This window comes from Condylostylus longicornis, unplaced genomic scaffold (genome assembly GCF_029603195.1).
Source record: "Condylostylus longicornis isolate FDR11 unplaced genomic scaffold, ASM2960319v2 ptg000150l, whole genome shotgun sequence".
Classification (NCBI taxonomy): Eukaryota; Metazoa; Arthropoda; class Insecta; order Diptera; family Dolichopodidae; genus Condylostylus; species Condylostylus longicornis.
The window spans coordinates 1-24,242 of NW_026578118.1; the positions used below are offsets into that span (position 1 = coordinate 1).

The 24,242-nt window shown below is 30.9% G+C and overlaps 1 long non-coding RNA gene across 1 annotated transcript in view; it reads left to right on the forward strand.

Moving 5' to 3' along the window:
* Positions 1–1,579: 1,579 nt before the first annotated feature.
* LOC129615836 (uncharacterized) overlaps positions 1,580–24,242 on the forward strand; it is a 51,512-nt gene continuing 28,849 nt past the window's right edge. The window contains exon 1 of the long non-coding RNA XR_008697489.1: positions 1,580–1,704. This is a non-coding gene — a long non-coding RNA (uncharacterized LOC129615836). The remainder of the gene's footprint in view (positions 1,705–24,242) is intronic.

A 24,242-nucleotide genomic window follows, 5' to 3' on the forward strand; every position in this document is an offset into this window, starting at 1 on the left:
TTATTATTATTATTATTATTATTATTATTATTATTATTATTATTATTGTTATTATTATTATTATTATTATTATTATTATTATTTGTTATTATTATTATTATTATTATTATTATTATTATTATTATTATTATTATTATTAATATTATTTTCATTATTATTATTATTATATTATTATTATTATTATTATTATTATTATTATTATTATTTTCATTATTATTATTATTATTATTAATATCATGTTAACGCCTCCTTTTATTTTTTTTTGTTTTATTTCAAAGATTGCTTATCCTAAACGTATGCCATTTGTGAAATTGTTTCGTAAGTAAATAAAAGTAATTTTAATAATGTAGTGCAACCAACGATAAACTTTCGGCCAAATATGTACTATGTGAGTATGAGTATGGATCACTTGAATTTCTTTCTAATATTACTTACTTTGTTTTGACAAATATTTAACTTGTGTGGAATTTTTATGTATCTAAATGTTTTTGAAAACTTTTGATTTTGTCACAATCGGATAAATTTTTTGCAAGTAGAACGAGGGAGCGTATTTTTGAGATGGAATGGGCCGCATTTTACCCAGCCGTCGGTAAAGTGCGGCCCATGTAGTGCATATCTAGATTGTTTTAAAAGCAGTATTTTCACTTGTTGAAGGGAAAAGTGCTACGTTACAGACTATTGGTTTGACCCAACTTTATATCATCTCATTTTTCTCAAAAATTTTTATAAAAGACACTTTGCATACTAAAATGTTATAAAGTTTTTCTAAGTATTATTAAGTTTTTAAAACTTTCTTATTCCAGACAAACCTATTATTTATTCACAATAGTATTACATTATTGCTATATTAGCAATAATAGCACTATAGTATTATATGAGTGCGTTGATTAGGGGCCCAGTCGGTTAACCAATAAGAAAAAAAAATTATTAACAAAAAAATCATGATCCGGAAATGAAATCAATATTGCTGTAGCTTTCATTATCTGAAGTCTTTTTACAAAAAATATTGTAAATTTTTAGCGATGCCTTTTTTTTATATTTTGTTCAGAAAAATTTTATGTGTTGATTATAAAATTTATATTCTTTTCAAAGATCGAAATTGCGTATATTGTGGAACACTATGCTTTGGGTATTTTATGCTACATTTTTACATGCATTTTAGTTTTTGATAAATTATATTTTCTATATTCTTTTATTGTTGTATTTTTTATTCTGGTTAATTGGATCAGAATACATCTTTACCTACAAAATTTCATCCGTTTGGAGCGGTTCAAATTTCCCATTCATTTTCAAGTCTTTAAAAATTTGACTTTTTGCTCTGAATTTCATTTTGCAACAACATTGTTCATCATTAAAGGTTCAATAGTTCTAACGCAAGAAAACAACTTACTAATTTCAATTTTTTTTGGTTGTACGTCTTGTATAACATTAAATTAATACAATTTAAAATGTATTTTTATAGTAATATTATAATACACTAGTATTATTATAATAATATAATATATCATATTATTTTTAAATTAATATAATATTACAAAACTGAATAATTAATTAAAAAATGTTTACATTTTTGTGCATTTACAGTATAGCAACTCAAAATGGAATAGAATTGACGCAAATAGGAAAATTGAGAGATAGTAATACGTTTGTGGTTAGTGGTTCTTATTCATACACTGGTGCGGATGGTAGGCGATACAAAGTCAAGTAAGAGCAAAATTTTGTGTATATAATATTATATACATTATAGAAACTTTGTAAAAATGTAGTAACATGGAGTGAAATAAACTAGTGTTTTTTAACATTTCTCAAAGAACTTCTGTCGAAAGTTTGAGCAGCCAATTACTTCCGTCCTTACTATGGCGGCAAAGTTTCGTCCTTCATTAGGGTTTTTTTGGTAAACATATCAATTCTTAAATAATATTGATAGAGACAATCATGAAATAATTTTTTTTACAGAAAGCATTTATAATTTTAAAGCCATTTAATTTTAAAACAACAGCTTTCAGAAATAACACATAATAATAAATTTTAAAGAACTCCTAGAAATATGTACGTTATAGATACGTTATTTAACGTGAACAACGATTAGGAAGAACACGGGTTGAAAGACATGCAAGCAGCACGTTCTGCTGAAGAAAATTTTGAAATTTATTCATATCAATATTTCAGATTGATTAAAAAGGTACATATAAAAGGCTAAAACGCAATTGATTCCAAATTAAACGGCAACGAATATAATAATTAGAGTTTAATGAATTATTTTTCAACGATAGCAAATTAAAATTTATTAAATGTATCACAGTAAGGTCTAAAGTATAAAAATAAAACTAACCTTAAAATTTTAGCTAACCGAATCACTAATAACTGTAACATTTGCACGAAAGGAAAAAAATATAAAAAAACTTGTTAAAAAAATCAACTTACAAAATCTCCAGACATTAACTAAATAATATTATGAACATTAGAAATCAAAAAAACTCATTTTTAAATTTTGCTGATAAATCTTCTGAACATACGATAAGGGATGCAATAATCAAACAATACAATAATCGAACGATAATAAAAAAATTAGAATTTTATACATAACGTACATATACTCGTATTTATAGAAAGTTATTGATTGAAGAATTAATATACGATAATGAATTTAAAAGTATAAATATTCAGGAATTTTGCAAAAACGAAGGCACAAAAATTAAATCTGTAAAACCAAATAACCTATCTAGTCATAAAAACTCTAAATAGCATACTTTTTGAAAAATCAGAACTTTACAGTTATAAACATTACCTTTATAATGCGAATTAATAAAGACATAAAATATTTTATTCCAACTTATCATTTTATCAGTTAAAACAATTCCTTTAGAAGTTCAGGAAGATAGGCTAGATAAAAGTAAAATATCTAACATTTATTAAAAATAAAAATTAAAAGAAATGATAAACTTAGTAAAAATATGGAAGGTTATGAGGAAAAACTTCAAAAAAGAATTATTGAACATAATTGAGTCACTACAACATAATATGTCCATATTGACAGAACAAATAAAAAAATCTGATGTGGTCAGCACATAACCGACCGCATTGTATATTATCTAGTTAAGTGAAAGGGTTACAGAATATTATAAAAATGTCTTTTAAATACTTCTTTCCAATTTTTAGGACATTAGTAAGCTTATAGTTAACATACCTAGAAAAATGTAAATTTAACTCTTAGTAGAGCTTCGCTTTGTGCTACCCGAATTCCCAGAAATGCTCGCCAGTTAACCAGAACTCAAATATTAAATTTCAAGAAATTCCATCAATTCGTTCCGTAGATATGGTGAAAAATGTAAAATCGGCCCTCAAATCAGTTTTCGAGCCCTGATTTTTCCAAAAAATTTATATGTTCATTGTTTTAATACGGGGAATTCAAATATTAAATTTCAATGAAACCGGTCAATTATTTCTCTTTATATACACAAAAATGTATATTTGGTCCGTAGTAAACGTCCAGTTGCTGATGTCTGATTTCTTTCAAAAGTTAGCAATTTTCGCGGACGGTCGCGCAAAGCTCATATATGAAATTTCAAGTAAATCGGTTGAATATTTTCTTCAAAATGTTCAAAAATGTAAAACAGGCCCGCTAAAAAGTGCAGTTCCCGAGGCCTGATATATCCCAAAAGTTGATCAAACCGTGCCATGGTGGAAATTAACTTACATATAAAATTTCATCAAAATCGGTTCAGCAGAACTTGAGATACACGTGTGCACACACAGACCGACAGGTCGCTAAAAATAGTTTACATACACTTCCCTATTATGGACAAGTCCATTCCCACCGAAAACTCGATATTCAAAATTTGTTGCCATTTGTTGTTTACACAATACGGTCGGTAAAAACAGGGTCAAACATAATTTTACACATTGTTTACACAAAAGAAAAAGTAGGCTTCAAAAGTAAAACTTTCGTTTATTTAAAAATTGAAAAATAAAAACAATTATTTAGATATCTAGTAAACGGAAAAGAGAGTTAGTAAACCTTGTGGCCTGTGGGGGATATTTCGAAACAGTTGTTCGGACGATAGAAAAATGAATGAGGAAGATAGGAAAAACATAGAAGACCACTTGAATATATTAGATTATAATAACAACCAAGTAGTCAAAATAAAAGACAATTTTAACAAGACATTTAAAGAACTAAAAGCTTTTATTTTAGAAGACCGAGAACAAACTAATAAGAACATGAACAGTTACTAAAAATACAGTTTTGAAAAGAGAAAACTACTTTCGCATAAGATAAGTTGACTTTAACCAAGCAAAATTGCAAAATAATTTAATAATATTCGCACTCAAAATTCCTAAAATATTTATGAGTATTTAGTTAAAAAGAATAATTCCGATACCAAAGCAGAACAATAAAGAAATTGATGATAAGAGTCGAAGAATTTAATACAATAATGACTAGATGTATTCAAATATTGCATTTATAAAAACAATATAATTATAATACTTGTGTTAGATGAACAAATTACTGTAATCAAAAATGCATAAGTCAATCATGTAATTACAGTAACATGATACTAACAATAAATTAAACATTACATGATACTAACAATAACATGATACTAACAGTAACATGATACTAACAATAAATTAGTAACATGTTACTGTAATTCCTGGTTCACTGTAACAATTGCACATTGAGCATTGAGCATTCTTTCTATCAAATATATTCAAATGTAAAAGAATCTGTAAACAACGACTTTATTATCCGAATACTTAAAGAAATAATTTTACAGATAAAATAACTTTTGAAGATATATAAAAAACTTGGAAAAAATACAAGAAACAAAATTTTACAGTAAAAATGAAATGCTGGTATATCTTGGAAAATTATTATGAGAGACAAACGATGATATTAACTTCTTTCATTACAGCTGATTTTTTGGCTTTTGTATTAAAGCTGGGAAAAATGAATTTGCTTTTTCCCAAACTTACTATCACTTTCATTTCAAAACCAGTCATTTCAGTTATTAGACTTATACTTAGCTAAAATTATAATCTATTTAGCTTGTATTCTAGAAAGAGTTGTAGTATTAATTACTTTTGTATTTATTTCTTGAGTCCCTCTAATTTTAATTATTTTTTCTTTGGCCCCCCTAAAGTGTGCTGTGGCTGCAGTTTAAGAATACTGAGTTAAAGTTTAAAAAAATTTTCGTTCGCAAAATTATAACAGTTTGCAAAATTTTCTTTAAATTATAACATTTACAAAATATAACAGTTTGCGCGTGTGTTGGTGCATATATGCACATAAAACCGGGATTCCTGCCAAAACATTTTTGATAAATTATTTTTTATATTATAAAATGAAAAATTTGTTTTCAAAAATTGCAAAATAAATATTTGAAAACATAATTTGCAAACATAAGTAAATACGGGATCAAATGGAATTAAATATTTTAATTAAAAACAGGTACTTGGTCAAACTAATGGTTTATAATGTAAGCCAATTTTCTTTTACAATGTAATTCTGTTCAGACTAGTAAGTAAAGTGAATGATCTATTAAATCATGCTGTATTTGATTCTGAACATACGAGTAAGTAAACTGCATGATCTGTTAAAATAATTGTCTTATAATTTTATGAAATATTTTTTTGTAGTTCAAAGATAAATCAAATATTAGCTAGTAAGTAAGTTGCAGATGGGAACTGGCTCCCTCCACCGGGCCACTATGAGATCCATCGATATACCTCCGCAATGCACCCCACCTGTTAGGGTGATAGAAACTTAAACAAGTTTAGAAAGTCACCCACAGCCGTCTTCGACAGTTCCTCCAATCCTTCAAACCGATTGCTCCCAAAAAGTGTTTTCCACTATCCGATATCTCGGTACCCCTGGAAAATATCTAATAGACAGTCTCCAGTCAAAATGCCAACAACAATACTGAGATACTCCCTGCTTAGTTCCAGCATTTCTAACGTCCTTGTGTTCTTCCTCTTCGACCACAAGGCCTTTGATAAGGCTTCGGCCATTTTGCACAACTTGTCCAAATTCCTGCCGATCGTCGGGCGCAAAAACTCATACCTTGGCCTTCCGCTTCTGGCCCTGCATTGCCTGTTGCCATGTCGTAACCCATCTGGCCGACTGAAGTAGCTTCGCACCTCCGTTTTCTTAATAACTAAGAGTCCTCAAGGATTTCCTTTTTGCCTTCATTATAGCATATTTAAATATCCTTAGTCCATCCCTGTAACTGCTCCACTTAAATCGACTGTTGCCCGTTTTTGCAGCATTATGCGGCCGCCTTGATTTTCTTGTATGTTCACGGATATCACTAGACAACCAAAGAGATCCTGCATCTTTTCCTGGACGGTTAACGGGCTGTAACAGCATTGCTTTTGCCAAAGGCAGTTCAACAGTTTTGGAGTCGAGTCGTTCCATCCCTGCTACAAAAACTGGTGCAGCCCTACTGATGATGGCCGTGTTAGCATCAAATTCAGATCTGAAATTAGAGCAGGACCTCACGTGATTTGGATTCCGAGCTAATCTCGAAGTCCTCCTTAAAAAGAATAATCGTGAACAAAACTCGCATATTGTCCTCCGTGTCGCATTTGTTAGCCGCTATCTGTTAAGCTTAAGGCCCATTTCCACCTTGAAGCCCGGTTCTACTGGTAAGGGACTCTTAAAAAAAAACGTGATAATATCTTCAAATACCGCTGAATTGGATAAGATTATCTTGAAATTTTATAACAATTTTTATTATTGTTAAAATTCTTTTACTTTTGAATTATTATTAAAATCCTTTAAATTAAATTTTAGGCACAAATTCTTTAAATTCAAAATTCTCGCTAATATTATGTCCGATTTGTATTTACTTTTCAATATTGTAATACATGCAAAATGCATTCCGACATAAAATTAATCATAAAGTAGCCAGACAAATTTATTCAATAATAATTATGGAATGTTGTTACACATAACACTCCATTGATTTTTTATTGGTTACTTTCATAATCTAATAATATTATGTTAAAATAGTGTTAAGTGTTTAATAAGTTAGTTCTGAAAATATTCTGTTAATAAATATTTTTTAAAGATATAAAAACAAAATATTTTTAGCACCCATCCAAAAATTTCTTGAAAAAAAGTGCTTAATAGTTTCACTGGACATGTTTACAAAACTTCTATATCCTTGAAGATAGAAAGCTGAAATTTTATATGTATATAGATCTTTACTAGAACCTTATTTCAATAGAAGAAAATTTTTACCTCTCTCCCCTCTCTAAAAGTTATATCTCACCCAAACCTTAAAAATGGCCTTTTTTAACTATTTGTTGCAATGAAACTATAAGCATTTTTCAAATTTTTCAAAGAAGAAAGGCAGAAAGGCAGTGCGTTGCTTTTCCTATCGTGGCATTCTATAGTATGCTATTATATATGGTTGGTTGGTTGGTTAGAGTGGCCGGTGCGACCCAACTGGCCAACACCCCAATTAGCACTGACGTGCCGTTTTGCTACCACCGCCTCGTGAAACCCGGTTGTCAAAGTACGTTGGTCCAGGGCCAGCGATCAGAGCCACCCCGTTCTTTTAAGGAACTTATTTACGTCCCCGATACTTTTACTAGAAATGTTCCCCAGTTCCATTATGTCCGTTTCCCCAAATGACAACAACCTGGCCCTTTGAAGAGCCGGACACTCGCAGAGATAGTGAAAAAGCGTCTCTTTTTTGTCTATCTCCCGACAACTGCGGCATGACGTATTAAAGGGCATTCCCAGCCTAGCTGCATGATCCCCCACAGGCAAATGCCCCGTGTACACAGCCACTAACTTAGCTATGTCCGGTCGAGGCATCGCCAGGAGGCTCATTGATTTCTTATGGTCGTATTTCGGCCACGTCTTCCTAGCCGTTGCACATGTGCTCAGGCCCCTCCACCTGCGGTCCGCACATGCCACTTGGAAGCGGTATATATCAGTTTTGATGGTGTTTATAGGGACAGGAACTCGCTCGGCCCTGGAGCCGTCCAATGCCGACCCACATCTGGCCAGCTCGTCATCTGCTATTATATATACTATAGTATATTTTTTTAAAGTTTAGCTATAGCTAAACTTTAAAAAAACAAAATGGCCGTTCAAATTTACCTTTATCTAAAATCCGTTTTATCCAAATTTTTGATGACGTTTTTCTTCTAGACACCAGGTTGTAGGAGCCTAAAATGGTGGGATCACTTTCACTTATTGAAGGGAAAAGTGCTACAATACAAACCATTGGTTTGATCCAAATTTACTTAATTTTTAATAAATTATCAATGACAAGTAAATAATTAAAAGAAAAAATTTAAATAAATAAAGTTGGGTCAAACCAATGGTTTGTATTGTAGCACTTTTCCCTTCAACAAGTGAAAATACTGTTTTTAAATACAGTCTATAATAAAAATAATTTTAATAGTGTGGTAGGTATACCACACTATTAAAATTATTTTTATTCATAAACGAAACTATTTCCAGAATTGTTTATATTGAAACGATTGATAAATAAAGCAAAAATTAATATAAAGAGGGGTGATAATAAAAATTAATATAAAGATAATGCTCAACTTTAAGGGCTAATTGCGTGAATTAAGAAAAGTAATCATACTTTTAAATGTCATGGAATTTACCGTTAGTTTTTAGAAATTTAAAAAAGCTTGCCATTTCGGAAATATAAATAATTGTATGACATTAAAAAATAAAATTAGAATTAAACAATAAGAAACTGAATCACCCATTAATTAAATAGATTAAAATTTTAAAGAAGATCATTTAAGTAATTCCCAAAATAATAGTATATAATTATTAGCACAACAGTTTCCGAATTTATTTGCGGAACCGAAAAAAATTATTTTTCTTAATGCACATAATTAACCCTAGAAATCGAGCATTATGTTAGCGCCTCTTTAATTTTTTTTTGGTTTATTTTATATGCATGAATTAGTTTATTTTATATGCATGAAAAATTGCTGAATATATGCAATTTTTTAAAATATATTCTTATATGAATGATAGTAATTTTAATAATATAGTTTGCTAGATTAATGTGTAACTAGATTGTTTTTAAAAGCAGTATTTTCGATTGTTGAAGGGAAAGGTGCTACATTACAAACTCTTGGTTTGACACAACTTCATCATTATTCAAAAGTTATTGAATCCGCCGGATTTCATATATATTTCAGAACAAATTATGAGTAAAATTCAAGAAATATATCCCATACACTTTTAACAATACGAAATTAGATACACACAACAAAATGCAGACGACATTACACATAAAAATTTACAAGAAGAAAAAATAACTAGAGAGAATAAAAGAGCTAACCGTAACGCAAGGGAAAGAAAATAAAACACAATTACTCCAATTACACAAAGAATAAAAAACTGTGCAACTTGTAAAGAATAAAAATATGATAAACATTCTAAAAATCCAGAAATAAACAAAACTCCTATATCTGAATATCCAGTACAAATATTACATATAGACATTTAAGAAGCTGAAAATCACTAAGTGTTGATCGCACTTGGTAAATTTTCTAAATGGGCAAATAAAAATTATAACTTCAAAATAAATTAAAGTTATTAGACGATCGTTGATTGCATTATTTACTTTTGGTATTTAGAGTTCCTAAAATTATAGCTATAGATAATAAAAAATCATTAAATTCTAATTTTTAGTTCAGTAATATTAGTGATTATAGATATATTAGCAATGGAAATTTTAGCACCACCTTATAAATGTACCATAAACAGACAAATAGAAAGATTTCATTCAAAATTATATTATTATATAGCATATTCATAGGCTCAACAACAAAATAAAAAAACTATAAATATATTTTTAAATAAAATATTTTTATTTTTATTATTTTTATTTATTATTCCTTTATTTTTCATAAATATTTACAATATTATATATCCTAATCCATAATAAATTCAAAAATAACGTGAAATATTAAATCTATGAAAAATAGTTAATAGCAAACTGTAATTTCAAGATTAGATGCGAATGCTATAAAGCAATATTACTTAAAAGTAAAAATTCAAAGTTATTACTAAGCCAAATATAAAAGCAATTCACTAAATACATATCTAATTCATAAAGTTCATTAAGTTTGGGGTAAACAAAATCAAAATAAGAAAATAATAAAATGCAAGTGCAAAAAAAAAAACAAAAAAAGAAACTGTATAGTCATGGCAAATTAAAAAAAAATTTTAAAAAGCAAAAAGTTCTTATATTAAACTTTAAAACATAATTTCAAAAGAGCAAAAAAAGTAAAAAAAGTAAATGCGACAAAAGAAGAAAAAGAAAATGTGGGTAACCAGAAGAAAGCAAAACTTTAAGAAAAATACTATCAGAAAACACAAGAATACCAAAAAAAAGATTCGAATATTGACCAAATTATCCTCATCACACTTTTAAATCAACTTAAAACAGCCAATAACTTTTCAATTTCACAATGGCTAAAATCTAAAAGCCAAAGCTTTACTTTTTTAAAAAAAGTGATAGTTTTCTAGTTAGCCTTAAAGTAAGAGGAAGCCTATTATACAGTAGCACAGTAGTGGCGCCACTATATGAAAAAATTTTCTATAAAAAGTAGTTCTGAAATATGGAACAATAATCCGAGACAAATAATTAACACGCATGTTACGAATTTCAAGGAATCTACTGTGCAAATATCCACCCCTTTTAAAAAATATTTTTAAAACTTTATAAAAGTATAAATGCTTCAATGGTAAAATTTTTAATCTTCTAAATAAATCCAGACTATCACACCTGACATTTTTCCTACAAATAATTCTTATTACATGCTTTTGAGCAATTAACAACGGCTGTAACTTGTTCCTATAAGCACCACCCCAAGTAGTTAAACCATATTGTAATTTAGAGTGGAATAACCCATAATAAACCTTCGATAAAACCTTTTCTGAACAACATCTACTCAACTAATATACATTGCGTACAACAGCTAAAAATAAGAATTCAAAGAGGAAGTATGATTAAGCCATTTCAAAGTATTATCAATCAACACACCTAAATACTTAAACTCAGAAACTTCTTCAATCAAAGAACAACCATTTGAACATATGTTATTTTTTTTGTTGTATGCTGATGAAAAGGTAAAGAGCAATTAAAAGAACAGTGAAGCATGTTTTTACAGTCCCCATAATGAAAGATGAAAGGAAAATCTACCGGTGGTTGACAAGTTATATTAAAAAACATAACTTTTGTTTTATTACTAATTACAAACCTATGCCTACAGAAAAAACCCCTAAAAATATCTAGGTCGTGGTGAATATCGCAAACAATATCAAGTATACTAGTAGTTCCATACGCACAAGCAAGGTCATCAGCAAAGGCTGTTACTTTACCCTTAAAATTTTGAGAGAATAAACTATTAATGTAAATCAAAAATAGGATAGGACCTAAAACACACCCCTGCGGAACGCTACTGTTTCTACCCTCTCTAAAACCAAATTGGCATTCGCTGAAATATTCATTATTATTCAAAAAATTAAGAATTCTGGACTAAATGGCTTTCTACAATACCTTAGAAAATGAAGACAAAATTGAAATTGGCCTATAATTGTTTACATTCTTCTTATCACCTTTTTTAAAAAGAGGTAGCACTTCAGCAAATTTAAGAGAAGATGGAAAACAACCAGAACAAACACTAAAATTATATAAATAACATAGTGTATCGACAATGTTCAAAGCTATATTTTTCAAAATGAATTGGAAATGTTATCATCAGTGCTGGAATGGGAATTTTTCAAAGAATTAATTATTTTGAGTAATTTCATTCCCGAAATTGGGCGAAACACAAAACTGTTAAGCTGAAAATCTTCACTTGCTAATAATTCACAACAATCACTAAAAGAACCACTAGGAAATAAATTATCGGTTACACTAGAAAAAAAAATCATTAAATGAGTTTGCAATAGTACAAGGATCATTTACAATACAATTATTAATATTAATCTCAAGACATTCACTATTATTCGTAGACCTGTTTAAAATGTTATTAACAACACGCCATTCACCTTTAATATCACCACTATATTTACTAAATTCATTACAAAAATCTCTTGACAAAGAGGAATTTCAGATCTAAGTTGCATAATCTACGATAATAATTACAGAGTCTGATATTATTAGGGTGCTTTAAGCATCTATTTATTCTTTTTTTCAATCTTCCGCACCAAGTCATCGCTTATCCAAGCTTTAAGTTTTTTTACATTTCTATTAATCTTGACCGCCGATGACATACAGCTATTAATATGCATTTTTAATATCACAATAAATCTATTAAAAGCTGTAGATGAATCACCACAGTTGTAAACATTTTCCCAACAATCATACCTAAGCAGATAATTTAGTTTTAAAAAATCAATTTTTTTGAAAGAATGCGAAGAAATTGTCTAAACATTGACAGCTTTAGTTACATCACGAAACATCAAGGCGGTCATACAATGGTCAGAAAATCAAAAACACCACTTTCACAATTTACAAAATTATTACACAAAAACCTAACAGCAATATGATCAAGGCATGTGCCTGAATCAGGTCGTGTAATTTGCTCAATAACACAATTTAAACCATATGAGGCCAAGATAAACTTATAATTATCTACATCACAATTGGAATTATCAATAAGATCTACATTTATGTCACCTAACGAAATTAAATTACCTGAATTTATATCACATAATAAATTACTTAAATCATCAAGAAAAACATCTCTACTCAAATTGTTTACATGTAGTCTGTATACACCCAAAAAGACATACTTAATATTATTAATAAGACAACTAAACTTTATTATATCAGCACTCATCATATTTAAGTAAATAACATCTTCACACATAATATTATCTTTAATAAAAACTCCAATACCTCCACAAGCATAAGAATCGTTACAGGTAGCCAAAAAAACATAACCAGGTATTCTAAAATCATTCTTCTCGTAGCTATATATCCATATCTCAGAAACAAAAATTAAATCAGGTTTTTGGTTAAAAGACTCTAAATGGGCAACTAAAATATCAAAATTCGCACGTAAACTTCGCAGATTCTGGTGTAAATTAAAAACTGACATGAAAAATCTTTATCTACTTGAAATATGCCTTCACAATTGTTACCAACATTCAAGGTGAAATTATTAGATACAAACTCTTGAGGATCAATATTCAGATCTAAATTAGAACACATATTATGTATATTTAAATACTAACAGAAAAAATAATAATAATTAAGAATTCAATTTTAATTTATTTAAATCCTCAAAAGTCTGTATTCTATAAACTGTATCACCATCTCTTTTGCGCATCAAGACAGAAGCATTATCAAACCACAAATATTTAAATTGCTTAAGATGTTTTACTTTTTTTGCTGCAGAAAACAATGCGTTTGTATAGGACGTAAAACTATGGTGTCTATAAATATTTTTAATATTAGTACATCCAAATAAACCGGAATTCAACTGCTTTCCTCTAGACGACTTTTTCTTCATAACACTTAATTTATTTTGCAGAGAAACAAATTTTACACAAAGAATAGTTTTATTTTGATCATTCAAATTACCTTCAAGTTTATTTTTTTTTGGTTTGCTGCTAACTCTTTTTATGAAACATGTCTCAATACAATCATATTGGAACTTTATTTTCTTCTACACCATCATTGAAAATTTTTAGAGCATTTTCGAGCATATTATTTTTATTTAAATTAGGGATACCTTCAATTTCAACAAACTTTTCCTTTTGTAGTTGCTCCAAATAATTTAATTTCTTTTCTTTTCTAATATATAGAGAATTAATAAAGTTTATTTATTTATTTATTTCAACCAAAATATACCCAAAGAGACACAAGTCTTACTTAATAGAATATAATAATTGTTTAGGTAAAAATATAAAAATCTTCTAGTTTTTATACTTAAAACATAGAATGTATTAAAATAAACTTAAACTTATCTTCCTCTGCAATAGATCTTATTATTCTGCTTTACAAAAATTACAATATAATAATAAATCTATTAAAAAACTTTTCTATTACAACACAAACCGTATAGAGAATTTCAATATTACTAACTTTTCCTGCAAGCCGACCAAATAACACCGAGTTCATTAAATTTCAAGTTCAACGCAAATTGCCTGACCTTTCGCAGGATTCACTCTAGTTATTCATTTATCCAAATAAAAGACATGGTTGTTAAAAACTCGAAATAATTCAATTTGGGAATTTACCTGACGTGAAAAAAACCTTTTCGTGTGCGAAAAGTGATAAACAACTATTTCAATCCAATAGTGTCAGATAATCAATATATGTATTATATAAAATTTGACTCAATACTTATTCCTGAGACACGAATTGACTTTGGTTTCGATTTGTCACAACGGACAGATACTTCAAGAAATCTTTGAATTAAAAATCATCTTGTAGCGGTGAGAAAAGCAGGAAAATTTAAGTCTATAAGCAAATTGCTTTGCAGAAAAATTTTCTTACACTTTTTCTAAAATTTTACTGAAATTTCATAGGAGGCTTATGGGTCAATAAATGTCTTTATCCATGAAGAGCTTAATGTGCCTTAGGAAACATGAGGGCTTTTCATGCGCCAGGGAAATAACATAATTATAAGTATACCTTAAGCACGCTGAAAAAACAAATTGCTGCAGCAGCTATATTTTTGCCATGCTATTTGAAAAAAAAATAGCTTATATCGGGATAGTGGCGTTAAATACGAGATTTTGCTATAATTGATAACTTAAAATTATTTTAAAAATTCGAAGTAGAAATATGCTGATTTCTCATGTAATATGAGGAATTTTGCAACATTTTTTTCAATTTGTGAAATGTCATATCAAATTCTGCTATAATATTAGAAATATTGACATATGAGATATAATATATTCTTATTTTCCAAAGCAATATCTGCAAATTTTAATTAAATTATACCAAGAAAAGTTACAAAAACTCACAAGGAATATATTAACTTTTCCAATTTTTATTTTTTCAAACATTCTTTCAATTTAATGTACTGGAAAAAAACTTGTGGCATACTGAAAATTTCACTGAATTTTGCAATATACCCCAAGTACGCTAAAAAAATAAAATTTAAATTTAAAAGTAGGCATTAAATATTGTTAAGTTCATTGAATTATTTTATTTTATCTACTTATATAAATATCTACATTATTTTATTCATGTGTACACCACTAGCTTATGTGTACAAAAAAAGAGGAATTTAATGAATTTTAATAAAACCTATATGTTTAAATTAAGACATTTAAAAAATTTATCAAATTTATAAAATTTATATTAGTGTAATTTTTTTTTTTTTTTTTTTTTTTTTTACCGAGAGGAAACTTTAATCCACTAAAAAACACCCTCCTCAAAATTAACTATAAAACTAGTCGGAAACGACTAACCATTAATTTTGCTCTAACTTTTTTAATTATTTACAAGCCTTTGATCTGGCACAATAGCGTACTAAGTACTCATTGTTCCAGATAAAAAGCTTCAAACTAACTCGAGAGGTCTCGTACGTTTAAGTCTCCTCGTACGTTTAAGTTTTGATTGTCGACCAATCAAGCCGCCTCGATGTTGACACGATTGGATAAACGCATTTTATGATTGGCTGCTTGCTTTTTAATTTCGTCTGTGACACTTAGGATCGTGAGATCCCTGTGTATATCGGCATTGCGGACATACCAAGGGGCGTTTACAATGTCCCGTAATATCCTATTTTGAAATTTTTGAATAGATTGGATATGAGTCTGCGCAGCGCAGCCCCATAACTGAATACCGTAATGTTGTATATTGTCAATTTAGAACGCCTCCCCAAAAGCCATTCAAACTTTCTGTATTCTTCCTCTAGTTGAGATCTCTTTTTCTTTATGTGCTCCTTCCATCTGAGATTCGCGTCCAACGTCATTCCCAAATACTTCGCCGTGTTTGCGGACGGAACCAAGGCGCCATTTATTTGAACCGAAAATGAATTGTCAATTTTCCTGTTAGTGAAATTTACATGTACTGATTTCAGCTCGTTAAGTTTTATATTCCACTTTCTAGTCCATTTTGAGATCTTATCACTGGCCCTTTGCAATTTTTGTGTAGATTCATTTTCATTTCGTCCAATTTCGATAACTGCTGTATCATCAGCAAATGCAGCTGTTGTCACTCCTTCCGATTCAGGAATATTACACGTGTATGGCAAGTATAATATCGGGCCCAATATACTTCCCTGTGGTACCCCCGACTTGATATCCCTAAGCGAAGAGTACTCCTCTTCCTGTTTAACTCGAAATACCCTATTAGTCAGGTAAGATTCGAGCAGGTCAACATACTGCTTTGGTAGTAGTCGCCTGAGTTTTTTTATTAATCCACAATGCCAAACCTCGAAGGCCGGGGCCACGTCCAAAAATATGATAGAACAAACTGCTTTTCCTTCCAGGTAATTTTCTATTAGGTCTGTTATTCTATGAATCTGATCTATGGTTGAATGGTTCCGGCGAAAACCGAATTGATGATTCGGGATTAACCTTTTACTTTCAATTATAGGCTGGAGTCTTCTCAATAAAAGTTTCTCTAGTAGTTTTGAAATCATTGGCAACAATGAGATTGGTCTATAAGAAGTCGCCCTGCCTATAGGTTTGCCAGGTTTGTGCAGCATGATTATCTCAGCAACTTTCCAAATTTCAGGCACGTAATTGAACCTTATACACGCATTTATTAGGCGCTTAAGCATCGTTATATCCCTTTTGGGCAATTCTTTCAAAATATCAGCCGATATTAGGTCAAATCCTGGGGCCTTCCTAGGTTTAAGAGTCCTGATTTCTTCTATAACATCTCTTTCCCCGACAATTGGAATAGTCTATCCCCAACAAAAGCAGATTCCTCATTTTCATACACGCCCCGGCTGTCATGCGGGCAGAATATATCGGTCAAATGATCCGCAAACGCATTTGCCTTGTCCTTGTCAGTTTTTGCCCACGTTCCATCTTTGTTTTTAATAGGAGCGAGATGTTTGATAGGCTGCTTCATTTTCTTTGTTGCCCTCCACAGTGAGTAATTGGTTTTCTCACACGCCGTCAAATTTTGAACATAATCTGCAACCGAGTCCTCTTTGTATTTTCTAATACAACGTCTTAGTTGCTGCGATTCACGATTATATCTGATTTTATCAGCAGTATCACGCGTTTACTGCCACCTTTTTCTCGCCTGCCAGCTTCGTTTTACTTTTGCTAGTACATGTGGGGGATAGTTAATGTCCCCCTCCTAATAACGTTTATTAATAATTTTATATAAACTATTAAATTTACGTTAATAAATAATTTTAGTACAGTTTTCGGCCTCCTCATCTATGTGCTGGGTCGTTCTTATTCTTTTCCTTAGATCTATTTGTCGTTCAATCTCTAAGCAAAATCTTGACCAATCTGTAGTTCCATTTGTCAGCGCAAATTTCGCTCTAAATAAATATATTTCCTTTAAGTACAAGAATAACCACCAAATGATCGGAATTAAAATCGTAGTTATCATGTACCTGGATAAAATTTTTCGCAATCCGTTTCGTTATGAAGAAATCTATTAAATCTGGACACTTATTAACATCGGTTGGCCAATACGTTGGCTTCGCAGTAGAGTGAAAAAGGCACTCCGTGCCGCCAATTACTATCCTAAGTTCTCTTCCTCTAGTTAAAGTATGCCTTGAACCCCAATTAGTGTGCTTGGTGTTAAAGTCACCCCCCAATATAAATCTATCGCCTAGGTCTGTCAGAACGTCTTGAAACATTTTTGCCGTAATTTTAAATCTGGGATGACAATATAATGCAGCCACTCTAAATTTTTGCTTAGTCGAAGTGATCTGAACCGCTGTCATTTGCATTCCCTCGGTTTGCATCTGGTGCAGATCGCAATGCACCACATTTTCTTTTATTATTATTGCCGTTCCGCCATTCGCTATATTTCCAGGATGGTTCGAGTTGTAAATTCTATAACCTGGAAACCGAATCCTGCTTCTTAAGGTAATATGTGTTTCAGTTACGAGGCATACGTCTCTATTCTGTGTATGCGGAAAAACTTCAAGCATGTCCTTTTTATTTGCAATACCATTGCAATTCCATGTTGCTATAGTAAAATTACCTCGTGCCATCATTTGCCACGTCTTTTGGTATTCGATTTTTTCCCTTCGCTCTCTAAAATGCTCAATCTCTGAGAGATTTTGTCCATCATATCTAGCATGTTCTGCATCATATTTTGCATTTTATACAAAACATTCACGTCACTGGCCCTTGCTTTATTGCACGTGCTACCGTCATCAGTTTTCGTTTGGAGAACGTCACTGTATGTTACATCTTTTGAGACTATTCTCGAGGCGAATTGCCTCGGTGGCCGTTCAGAGTTCGTTCAAGTTGATGTTGCTGTTGTTATTTCTATGTTTCTGCAGTTCATCCCCTATAGTTTGCTGGATGGGCCTCCAAGTAATTGGAACACTTTGCTGCAGTACTCTCTGGCTTACTACAATCTGATGTTAAGTGCCTGTCTGCACATTTAACACAATTCGGTTCTCTCTGGCAAAATTTTTGTGTATGCCCATACCTTTGACACCTTTTACACTGCGGAATGGTCCTATCCTTTCGAAGTGCCTCTATCCTAACTTTCATCTTGTTTATGTAATCGATTTCATAAATATTTTTCATCTCTTCTTCATTTGAGAATGTTAACATAAACAGCGGTAGAGGCACCATAATGTTTTTCCCATTTTCTCTTATTTTTTTAATTTTATTGGTTACATCTAAGATCTTGTTACCCATAGAGCTTAGGTCTTCCTTTATATCTTTCGGTTTACAACTGGGTTGAAGACCTCTTACCATGACTGTTATTGGTCTGGCTTGCTTGTTTTCATAGGTATGCTATTCTAGTCCAGATCCATTCATGGCTCTGGTAAGATTCCTGTAGTTTATTTTTGAATTTACAATAAACTTAAACTGATTGTTATTTATCATTTTAACCTTATAATTGATGTCCATATTACTTATGACTGCTGGAGGCGGCCTAGAGTTTTTCGTGACATCGCCTCGATTTTTGGAATCAGGAACATCCGCTTTCTCAGCGTTGATCGTCACCTGAACCACTTCCAGGGATGATTCCACTTTTCGTTTTTTACTGCCCCTTTTTCGCTTTAGGATCCAATCTGTTTCTCTGGCGAGTTCTTCCTCATCTGTTGAGTAGGCGTCCAAGATTGACCTCACCTGCTTTGCTTGTGATGCAGCGTCGTTTTCTTTATGACTACTCCCATTAGACATATTGTTTGTAACTTGCCCATGTTTCTCTTTCTATAGCTTCTCATTCTCAGCCCTCAGTAGAAGAACCTCGTTTTTCATAGCAACACAAAGTTGTTCTAGTTGGCTAATCCTTTTATGTATGTCAGCATTCTGATCATCACTTTTTTTGGCTTGAGCTTTACTTATGTTTATATCTTTATTGGTCTGTGGAGCTTGAATATTCGGTAGTCCACTTTCTGTATTTCTATTCTTTTCTAAAATCCGCACATCAGATGTAGGTGGTGAACGCCGGGTTTTCGCGTTCCTCCTGAACAGATCAATCAAATGCAATAAATGGCTCTCCCCAGAATCCGCAGAGTCAACCTCCGAAGAGGGTGGGTTTTCCAACGTAGTTGAATTACCACCTGGGGTACTAAATCCTTTTGTTTTGTCCGTTGCACAAAAGATTAAATTCTGCATTTTATACCTACTGCCAGGATTCAAAAACTACCGTCCCTCAGCGATCAGACGCAGACCAGGGAGCCGCCTATTCTTGGTCAGACGCTTCTGGATTTACCACCCGCGCGCTTCCTAACCAACGAAACCCGGAATGAGCGCCGAGTACGCTTTCACCCGCTCTCGTCAGCCTTACTAAGTAAGTTGCCCGGGAGACACCCGGCAAATAATTTGTTACCTACCTTCTAGGAGGTGAGAGTCGGATTTGTTGGCAGAGCTGATGTTTTCATAGGGCATTTCCTAGCATTTTCAGCTTCACATGTTAGGAAAATGTGAGATTGACTAGGACCCATGCCAACTTTTGTCCCCGTAAAGTGTAATTAAAAATATTATTTTTAAAAAATTAATACTTTGCCAATTCGCCAAAATGGGCTAAAATTGATGAAACTATTATTTTCATATCATGTGGCGCTTTAATCTGGTACACGCATCTTTGTAAGAAGTTCAAATCATTTTCCCTTTCAACGGGTGAAAGAATTTTATTTTGAAGCAAACATCTACAGCTGATTCCATGGTACGGCAGTATATTTGCAATAAATTGGTATAGTTGTCTAATGGTATCTGAATGAAATAAAAATGAAAATATTTAATATTAGTATGGTATTTTATTACCTAAGTTGGGTCAAACCAATGCTCTGTGTTGTAGCACTTTTCCCTTCAACAAGTGAAAATTCTGCTTTTAAATACAGTCTATGTATAGCTATCACACTATTAAAATTATTTTCATTCATACACGAAACTATTTCTTGGATTGCATATATTTAGGATGACGCATATATGCAGTCTTTGAAATAAAGCAAAAATTAATATAAAAAGGGGTTAACATAATGCTCGATTTTAAGAGTCAATTGTGTGAGTTGAGAAAAATAATTATATTTTTTAATTTCATGGAATTTACCGTTAGCTTTTTGCGTTTATAAAAATTTGGAAAAGGTTGCGGTTTCGGAAATATAAGGTGTCAAAAATTCAAGTTTTACGAATTTCAAGAGGTAATAACTTGAGAGGGGGTGGAGATGGAAAAACATTTTCTTCTAACAAAATGAACTATTTATTAATATCTAAAAGCTCCTAAAATTTCAAGCTTCTACAGTCTGGGGTCTAGAAGAAAAACAACATCAAAAATTTGGAAAAAAAGGACTTTAAATAACGGTAAATTTGAACGGCCATTTTGTTTTTCTTAAGTTGAACTATAGTGTACCGCGCAAGGGGAAGCAAGCCATTTCATTGCAACAAATATTTAAAAAAGGCCATTTTTAGGGTTTTACAAAACTTCTACACTCTTGAAGATAGAAGGCTGAAATTTTATACGTACATAGATCTTTACTAAAAAATAATTTTCGTAGAACATAATTTTTACCTATCTCCGCCCCTCCACAAGTTATACCCACAAGTTATACCTAACAACAAAATGGCCGTTAAAATTTACCGTTACATAAAATCCTTTTTTTTTCAAATTTTTTATGTTGTTTTTCTTCTAAATCCCATAATTGGGGAGGCGCTAACAAATAGTTTATTTTGTTAGAAGAAATTTTTTTTCCATCTCCCCTGCCTCTCAAGTTATTGCCTTTTGAAATTTGAATTTTTGACGCCTAATATTTCCGAAGCCGCAAGCTTTTTCAAATTTCTATAAATGCAAAGAGCTAACAATAAATTCCATAACATTAAAAAATATAATTATTTTTCTTAATTCACGCAATTAACCCTTAAAATTGAGCATTATGTTAATGCTTCTTTAAATTAATTTTTGCTTTATTTCAAAGACTGCATAAATCGTTCATGTTAAATATATGCAATCCAAGAAATAGTTTCGTGTGTGAATGAAAATAATTTTAATAGCGTGGTAGGTATACATAGACTGTATTTACAAGCAGTATTTCCACTTGTTGAAGGGGAAAGTGGTACAATACAAACCATTGGTTTGACGCAGCTTTATTAAACTTAACTTTCATTAAGCAGAGGTTTCATTGTATTCGTTAGATAAAATACTGAGCGTGGTAGACTTCTATTGAAAACAAAAACAAGTAAAAAGGTTTCAGGTGGAATAAACCGATTTAATTATACCTTGCACCTTTCGTTGTTGTATAACAATTACTCGAACCTGTGAAACCATTCTACAGAAACTTCACGGATATGTCTGACCTGGACACCCGACTGCCAACTTTCATGAATTTGACTTTAAATTTTTCCAAATATTTTGAATAAGCTTTTGGTCAGCTGTCAAGCAATTCCATCCATAACTTTAGAAATATGTCTGACCCATAATTAAACACAAGACTGCCAATTCTCATGAATCTTACTATATTAATTGTCCAGATATTTAAAATAAGCTTTATTTAGATATTTAAAATAAACTTGTATGAGAGCTACTCAAACCTGTCAGGCAATTCAACCAAAGCTTCAGAAATATATCTGCCCTATAACTCGACACACAACTGCCAAGTTTCATGAATTCGGCTATATTATTTTTCCAAATATTCAAAATTAGCTTCTGGAGTTGTATGGCAGGTAGCCGAACCTGTCAAGCAATTCCACTAAAACTTCAGAAATATATCTGATCTATAATTGGACACATGACTGCCAAGTCTCATGAATCTGACTTTATTAATTTTCCGAATATACAAATTTGCTTTTGGAGTTGTATGGCAGCCACCCGAACCGGTGTCCATTATTTTAATTCCAATTAAAATAGTGGACAACGGTTAATAATTTTAAAAAATTTTGGTCCCATTAAAATTTTTAGAGCATGTGTAGAATATAATTGGACACATGTATACAAAATTTTGTAGCTTCATTAGTTTTTGAAATATTTAAAATAAACTCTTTCATTTGTATAGCAGTTACCCGAACCCGTTGTCCGAATTAGTCCAATTACAATAGGGTTCGTTCTTGGCACAAAAGAAAAAACTTGCGAAAGTTTGGTGTCGAGTGCATTATTCGTTTTTGAGTTATCGTGCAATCGGACGGATGGACATGTCCAAATCGACGTAAAATTTTACGCTGAGCAAGAATATATATATATGACCACACCGCAGATGACTCCCTCAAGTAGCTACAAACTCCATACCAAACTTAATATACCCTTCACGAAGTGCAGGATATAAAAAAATACATATACATAATATTTATTCAAGTTTAAAACTAAAAAATATTCATAAAATAGCTTACTTTATGTCTTTTTCCACTTCTAAAAAGTTTTCTCTTAATTTTTTCCAAAAAAATCACTTGCAATGTAGTACAATATATACATAATATAGTTGGATAATATATACATAACATGACTTACCCAAAAAACTGGAAGAAGCTTCTCCAAACACTGACTTTTTACTGATAGGCCGTTTATATAAAAAATATATTTCCAAAACAAATTTTTATTAAATTTAATAATTATATTTATAATACAATCATATTCAATTTGATTGAATAATGTACTTTTAAATTCACTTCATTTATAATTCACTGTTTTGAATGAACAAATTCAAAAAATATGTGCACTTCCACTAGCGTTAAGTTCTAAAACAAAACTGTTCTTGTAACCTACGAATTTTATATTAACACTTTTATATACTTATGTTAAACTTATCCAAAAAAATTTGCAAGCTGCCTTATTTTATATGGCAGAATGCGTCATTCAATATCACCAAAATTTTATTATAAATTTACAAAGTGAATCAAATATTATATTTTGCTACAAAACATAGCGAATTTTGTTGACAAGATTTGTTATTTTATAATAGAAAAATATTACTATGTATTTAGCTGGTGTTCTACTATACAAAGATGACAACGCTTCATATTTTAATATGGAAAATTTGCAATATTGCAAACGACATTTTACTATTTCCGATACAAAAATGTTGTTGTAGCCATAACTTTGAAGTAAATCTATCATAATTTTTGAAAATTTGGTTTCTGTATACAAAAACATATTTTCTTTAAAATAAACTTTGAAATAAAATTTACCTTAATGATTAATTTCGAACTCTTATTTACTGATTAAATTCAATATAATCAACTAAAATTATAATCCGAAATATGTAATTAACCAGAAATAAATTGCAATGCAAAATGTAATGCAATTTTTGTTTGATAATAACTAGGTCGAGAAATCCATAAATAATACCTCATTAGCACTTTTCCAAAAAAATTTTGAAAAAAAGTGCTTATTAGTTTCACTCTATCCGTCCGTCTGTCCATGTGTCTGTTTACAAAACTTCTACACCCTTGAAGATAGAAAGCTGAAATTTTGTATGCACATAGATCTTTACTAGAAACTTATTTCCGTAGAACACAATTTTTTACCTACCTCCCCCCTTTAGAAGTTATCCCCCCCAAAACCATAAAAATGGTCTTTTTTAACTATTTGTTGCAATGAAACCATAAGCATTTTAGAAATTTTGCAAACGCATAAAGGCAGCGGCTTGCTTCCCCTAGCGCGGTATACTATAGTTAAACTTTAGAAAAA